Below are 8,166 nucleotides of genomic sequence, written 5' to 3' on the forward strand. Positions count from 1 at the left end.
CAGTGTGGTTGGCTCTGCGGTGTCCCGAGATCAGCAAAGAGAGGGAGAGAAAAAAAAGTGTTTAAGGATGCGCATAAGTTCATTGTCGACACTGTTGTTTAGATCACGCCTATTATTGATAGATGTTTATCCATTAAATTCCTGACAGCGTGGAAACAGGCTATTTGGCCTAACAAGTCCACAACAAACCTCCAAAGAGTATCCCACCCAGACCCATTCCTCTACCCTATTACTTTACATATCCCTGAGCTAATCTACATATACATCCCGCAACACTATGGGCAATTTAGCATAGCCAATTCACCCGACCTGCAAATCTTTGGACTGAGGGAGGAAACCCATACAGACACAGGGAGATGTGCAAACTCCATGCAGATAGTTGCTCATGACCGGAATTAAACCCAGGTCCCTGGCGCTGTGGGGCAGCAGTGCTAACCACTGGGTCACCATGCCATTAAAGAGCAACTCGACTGCCTGTACTTTTAATACAAGTTGTTGCGTGATATGGGGAAAAGGAAAATGCTCAATAAAACCATTGTTTGTGGACAAAAAAAAACCCCAAAACATTGGGATTTAGAAATCAAATTTGGGGATGCTCAATCCGTGCACCTGGGTTAGTGAGGCTGCGTTTTGACTACCATGTTAAGTTTTAGTCTTTACCTTGCAAGAACAATGCAGAATTTTTCGTGAGATCTAAAGGATGGCAATGAGGAAGACCCAGACAATAGTATTGTAAGACAAAGATCAAATAAAGGAGGGGGGGAAGGTTTATGGGTGGGGAGAATGGTGGAGTAGTGAGGTAGCGATAGGTGAATACAGGTGATGGGTATGACCTGGTTGTTCACCAAGTCTCTATTCATTTACCCACACTGATGTTAGACTAATTGACCTGTTGTGATTAAGGTCCTCTCTCGTTTGAACAGATTTCAGTGCTTTGCTTGACTTTCATTCCCCTTATGTGCTAGTCTTATAAATGGAGTTCCGAGGAAGGGTCACCTGACCCGAAACATTAACATTGATTTCTTTTCACAGATGCTGCCAGACCTGCCGAACTTTTCCAGCTACATCTGTATTTGTTATAAATGGAGGAATTGGTTTAGTTGAGCAATTTGTCTTCAGACAGCATGTTTTATCTAGTTTTCCATATTTCCAGAAGTCAATTTTCATTTTATAGGAATCTAAATGATCAACATTCCCAGAGAAATTTCTGTAATAAAAATAAAGCAGTTTCGACAAGCAAAAGTGCTAACAGTTCAAAGATTGGAAATATCCCAATATCGCAATTATTTCCATGTTTGACTCCACTCTATGTGGACAGAAATAGGTAAATCGTAACAAAACCCTGCTGATCTGGAGGAATACATTATTCTGCGTCTGTGTACCAGGCTGTTACAAATATGATGTAACTGCCACAGATCCCACCACACCTAACATTGCTCTTCTTCAGTGGATGGAACTATGTTGTAGGCAGGAGTTCAAGACCAGTTGCATAATTAGATTGAAATGGAAATTTACTGAGGAGGCAGGATTGTTAAAAACAATGACTTTGCCAACAAGTGTGGCATTGTTCTAAAACTATTTACTATCTTCTTTACTCGGGGAAAAGCTACCTTTTTTTGTGCCCTAATATTGATTTGTTCAGTATATAGAACTACATGAAACTTCTGCTTTTAGAAAGGTAAAGAGCATATAATTTGTAACATGGATTGAGAAAAGACTTTGAAAGCATAGAACTATGTTTACCTGTAAGGAGGAAGTACATCACACTTAAACAAAATCATTAATTTCAAGAGCTCATCAATGTAGGTTGTACAAAATTGATTTAAAAAACTGATAAATCTTCTTTTGTTCACATTGAATAAATGATTATGTAGAATCTCCCAGGGGAACAGATAGTGTCACAGTGGTGATATTTTTGCACTAGTAATCCAGAGGCAGCAACTGGTGGAATTTACAGGAGAGTAGAGTAGCTTTTATTTGTCATTTTTACCATACACAACTGATACAGTAACAATGAGATAACATTCCTCCAGTATTGAGGGTGCTACATTAGCAGCACGAGCTACACAATCGTACACGGTATAAGTGCATAAGAAGTGCAAATCACACAAGTTACAGTGTAACAGAAGAATGATGAATGATAGACATTTTTCTAGCAGCAATATGAATGAATTTCAGATGGAAAAGAGTCCGATTATACAGCATTAAGGAGCCGAATGGCTTGGGGGAAGAATCATGCACAGTCTGTCCATGATTGATCGTATGCTCTGGTATCTTCTGCCAGATGGCAGGAGGGAGAATAGTTTAAGTGAGGGGTGTGTGGGGTGTTCCACAATGCTCTTAGCCTTTCGAATGCAGTGTGTGGTATAAATATCTGTAATGGAGGGAAGGGAGACCCCGATGATCTTCTCAGCTGTCCTCACTATCTGTTGTAGGGTCTGGCGATCCAAGATGGTGCAATTCCTGAACCAGGCAGTGATACAGCAGCTCAGGATACTCTCAATGAACCCTCTGTAGAATATAGTAATGATGGGGGGTGAGAGGTGGGTTTTCCTCAGCCTGCGCAGAAAGTAGAGACACTGCTGGGCTTTCTTGGCTTTGGGGCTGGTGTTGAGGGTCCAGGTGAGATTCTCTGCCAGGTGTACAGCAAGAAATCTTGTGCTCTTCACGATCTTCACAGGGGAGCCGTCGATGTCCAGTGGAGAGTGGCCGCTTCATGCCCTCCTGAAGTCAACAACCATCTCTTTCATCTTGTCCACGTTCAGAGAAGGTTGTTGGCTCTGCATCAGTCCATTAACTGCTGCACCTCCTCTCTGAACACTGTCTGGTTGTTCCTGCTGATGAGACCCACTACAATCGTATCATCAGTGAACTTGACGATGTGATTCGACCTGTGCATTGATGCACAGTTATGTATCAGCAGGATGAACAGCAGTGGATTGAGCACACTGCCCTAGTGGTCCTAGAGCTCAGTGTTATGGTGTTGGAGATGCTGTTCGCGATCCGGACTGACTGAGATCTTTCAGTCAGAAAGTCTAAGATCCAATTACACAGAGAGGTATTTAGACCCAGCAGACACAGCTTTCCAATCATCTGCTAAGGAATGATAGTGTTAAAAGCAGAACTGAAGTCTATGAACTGTAGTCTGAGGTGTCCTTCTTCTCCAGGTGAGTGAGGGCCAGATGGAGGGTGATGGAAATGGCATCATCTGTTGAGCAATTGGGTTGATACGCGAACAGCAAGGTGTCCAGTGAGTGGGTGGTAACCATTGAGACAGGATGCAGAAGACTTTTTCGGCACAAGGACGATGGTAACGGGGTGGGGGGAGTGGACTTCCTCGCTGCCATGCCATTTCATGCCTCAGACCATGCACAAAAGTTGTTCAACTCATCCGGGAGGGAGGCATCACCAGCACAAGCAGACAATGATGTTCTGTGGTTGATGATGGCCTGGATGCCCTTCCACATGCTCCATGTATCGCCACTGTCCTGAAGGTGGCTGTGTATTCTCTGTGCGTGTATGCATGCTTTGCCTCTTTTATGGCCCGGGTCTGTTTGGCCCTCACTGTTGTTAGGGCTGCCTTGTCATCTGCTCTGAAGGTGGAATCACGGGTCCTCATCAGCGCACACACCTTTGCAGTCATCCAGGCTTCTGGTGGGGCAAGAAATGATGGCCTTGGATACAGTGACATCATCAATACATTTGCTAACGTAGCAAATCACCGATGTGTGTACTCCTCTAGGTTGATGGAATTGCCATTGGTTGCCACCACGCTGAACATGCACCAGTCAGTGCACTTAAAACAGTCTGAACTAAATTCAGTATAAAAATCTGGAACACTGAAAAATTTGAAAAAAATCAGTTATGATGACCATATACCTATTATTGATTGTTGTAAAAGCATATCTGATTCACTAAAGCCTTTTAGGGAAATAAGCCTGCCATCTTTACCTGGTCTGACCTGCATGAAACTCCAGCCCCAAAGCAAGACTCTGACATGGCCTGGCATGCTGTTAAGTATAAGCAAGAAATGCTGATCTTGACAGTAATGCCTGCACCCCCAGAAAGAATAATGATGGAAAAAACAGAAAATGGAAAGTTTGAACCTTAAAGCCTAAGAGTAATCTGTACAGCATTAGGATACATGTATTTTACTTCAAAAATTCATTAGCATCATTCACTTTTTAGAAATGGATGAGTTGTTAATTACGTTAAAGTAGGAGACAAAGTAATATCAAATGTCCACTAAGCATTAGCATACTAACATTCATTCAAAGGAATAGTAGAAACTGACAAACAAGTAGTAGCCAAAGTTAATTTTGTTTACAGAGATTAGTTCTGAGTTCTCCTACCTTCAAGTCCAAGCTGAATAAAATGCAACACTTTGATGTAATCTGCATTATCTAACCTTTCTAGAATTATTTTACAGTGATCAGGGACAGCATGGGTGGCTCCGTGGTTAGCACTCACAATGCCAGGGAACCTGATTCGATTCCACCCCTGGGCGACTGTCTGTGTGGAGTTTGAGCGTTCTTGCTGGGTCTTCTTGGGTTTCTTCTGAGTGCTCCGTTTTCCTCCCACAGTTCCAAAGATGTGCAGGTTAGGTGGATTGGCCATGCTAAATTGCCAATAGTATCCGGGGATGTGTAGATTAAAAGAATTAGTCATCGGAAATGCAGGGTTGTAGGATATGAGGTGTGGGTGGGATGCTGTTTGGAGGGTTGATGTGGATTTGTTGGGCCAAATAGCCTGCTTCCACACTGTAGGGATTCTATGATATCACCATATGTTCTTCTATTTTTCAAGGATACTATGCCCAATTTACATAATTGTACGTAATCAAATTTCAATGAAGATTGTAGGACAGTTTGCCAGGACTGGCACTAGTGCTGAGAGTGTGGTGCTGGAAAAGCACAGCAGGTCAAGCAGCATCCGAGGAGCAGAGAATTGACATTTTGGGCATAAGACCTTCATCCCAGGATTGGCACTAGCCAAACCTAAAATGAGATATCAAACTGATGAAGCTACAAGCTACTTTCATACCAAACAGCATCAGCAGCAAGTGATAAACAGGGCTAAGCGAATCCTCAACCAATGGATCAAATCTAAGCACTTCCACATCCAGCTTTGAATGGTGGTGAACAATTAAACAACTCACTAGAGAAGTCTTAACAAATATACTCATCGTCAATGATGTAGGAGCAAAAAACATGACAAATCCAATTAGCAATCCACCATGTCTACTCTCAGTAAAGTGATGGAAGTTGTCACCAACAGTGCAATCAAGCAGTACTTGTTTAGCAATAACCTGCTTTCTGACAGCCAGTTTGAGTTTCACCAGACCCATTCACTTCCTGACCTCATTACAGCTTTGGTTCAAAGATAAATAAAAGAGCTGAATTCTTGAGATGAGGTGAGAGTGATGGTCTTTGGCATCAAGGCTGCATTTGACCCAAGTGTGGCATTAAGAAGCCCTAGCAAAACTGGAATAAAAGTGAATCGGGGGGAAACTCACAACTGGTTGGAGTTACGCCTGGCCCTAAAGGAAAATGGTTGTGGTTGTTGAAGGTTAGTCATCTCGACTTCAGGATATCTCTACAGGAATCCATCAAGGTGGTATCCTCGGCCCAACTGTCTTCAGTTGCTTTATTAATTACTTTTGCTCCATTATAAAGATCAGAAGTGGAATATTTGGTGATAATTGCATTGTGTTCAGCATTATCTGTGACTCCTTAGATAGTAAAGCAGTCCATATCCAAATGTAGCAAAACATGGACAATATCTAGGCTTGGGCTGGTAAGTGGCAAGCAACATTCACATCACACAAATTCCAGCCAAGACGATCTCCAACAAGACAGAATTTAACCATCACCTTTGGCATTCATTACCATCACTGAATCCCCTACTATCTAAATCCTGGGGATTATAACTGACCAGAAACTGGACTGAACTAAACATAGAAATACTGTGGATCCAATAGCTGGTTAGAGGCAGAAATTCTGCTGAGAGTAATTTACCTCCTAACTTCCCAAGACTTGTCATGATTTATAGGGCAAAATAAGAATATGATGGAATACTTTCCATTTGCTTGTGTGATGTATGGTGAGACTTCTATATGTATTTATATCAGTTATTTTAGGGTGAATCTGTACTTATCACATGTGCGCTTTGGTCTATGTGTATGAAGAGTTTAGTGATTAAACTCAGCATCCTCAAAACCATCAACCACTACCATTTAGAAGGACAAAGGCTGCAAATAAATGGGATTACCAACACCAAAGATTCTCCGGGCATGAGCCCTTCTTCAGGAATGAGCCCTGAAGAAGGGCTCATGCCCGAAACGTTGATTCTCCTGCTCCTTGGATGCTGCCTGACCTGCTGCGCTTTTCCAGCAACACATTTTCAGCTCTGATCTCCAGTATCTGCAGTCCTCACTTTCTCCCCAAAGATTCTCCTCCAAGCCACTCACCATGACTTGGAAACATACTTCCTTCATTGATGCTGTGTCAAGTCCTGGAATTCTGCCTCTAATGGTATTGTGATTTTGCCGAAAATAAATGGACTTCAGGAATTCAAGAAGGCAGCTTACAACCACCTTCTGAAGGGTGATTAGGGGTGGGCAGTAAATGCTGGCCCAGCCAGCAATGCCCCCATCTATGAATGAATGAAAAGCTTTGCCAGTCTTTCTGGAGATGAGTTTTAAACCAGTATGTATGGGAGAGCAATTTGTGGAGTGATAATGGGAATTTGTTTGTTGTGAGAGTTTTATGATTGAAGAGTGTAAACATGGAGAAGTATTAGTTCATTAATTTCAGTTTAGAAGGATCAGAAATTTATTTATTTTGCTGAAAAAAATCATTTATTGGAAAGAACTCGATTTCAATTTACAGAGGACATAACTGAGTTTAGATGTAAGAACAGTTTCTACTGGAAAAAGGAGTTCGCACAGTTACTTCAGTGTAACAGTTTAAAAATTCCACATCAGAAGTTTTTGCTTAGAAACTTGAATGGATTATTTGAAGCTAAGAAACATTAATTTCAGTTGTATGACTAATCAAGAAAATGGCCATCAAACTCTCAAGTCCAGGAATTGAAAAGTTAAATCAAACCTATCGATGTGATAAAGAAGGGAACTCTCTCTGGTATTCGAGTCCTATAAAGTGATGGTGTTGGGAATACAATAAATAGGATTTTATTTCTCTACGTGTTTTGAAATCTTTCAAATTATATGTAAATAGCTTGAATTATTCTGTTTCATTTTCATTTCTTTTGCATAATAAACAACTATTTTCTTGTTAAAACCAAATTTGCAGCATTCTAGGCTTATATTTCAGTGAAATAAAGAAATTTGTTAAATAAAGAAACCATAGTACCTATATGATCTATTAAGCCAGATTTCAGTCTGGGATCTGATGTGATGACGAATAACATCAACTCATATTATCTTAACACCTGGACAAGTAGAACTCCAACAACACTCAAGCAGCTTGACACCATCTAGGACAAAGCAGTGTGCTTGACTGGCTTCCCAACCAACACCTTCAACATTCACTGTCTTCCTCATCACTGCACATTGGCAGCACTGTGTACCATCTACAACATAACTTCAAAGCCATAATTTTTCCATCTAGGACAAGGGCATCAATGCATGAGAATACAACCATCTGCAGGTTCCCCTCCGAGCCACGCAACTATTTTGTCATTTTTTCACTGTCGCTGTGTTAAAATCCTGGAACTTCCGCCCCCACCCCCCGAACAACACTTGAACAGATTCAAGAACAGCTTCTTCCCTATTGTTACCAGACCTATGAACTGACTTCTCAAATGTTGATTTTGATGTCTCTCCCTGCAGCTATAACACTGTATTCAGCACTTAGTTTTGCTACCCTAATGCACTTTGTATGGTATGATCTGTGTGTATAACATGCAAAACAACACTTTCACTGTACTACAGAACATGCGGCAACAATAAATCAAACCCAAATTCAGCACCTCTCCTTACATGGCCCCCTCCCACGCGAGTCACCAAAGCCACTCTGTTCCTGCCTCACAGTAAGTTGCTGCATGTTGTCTTGCTTAGAGCGCTCTTCGTGAACCTGTAAGGCCAACCTCGCTTGCAATGACTTATGTTATATTATAGGCTCCTGTAACATGTTAGACCTCCAG

The sequence above is a fragment of the Chiloscyllium punctatum genome, chromosome 12 (assembly GCF_047496795.1).
Source record: "Chiloscyllium punctatum isolate Juve2018m chromosome 12, sChiPun1.3, whole genome shotgun sequence".
Taxonomy (NCBI): Eukaryota; Metazoa; Chordata; class Chondrichthyes; order Orectolobiformes; family Hemiscylliidae; genus Chiloscyllium; species Chiloscyllium punctatum.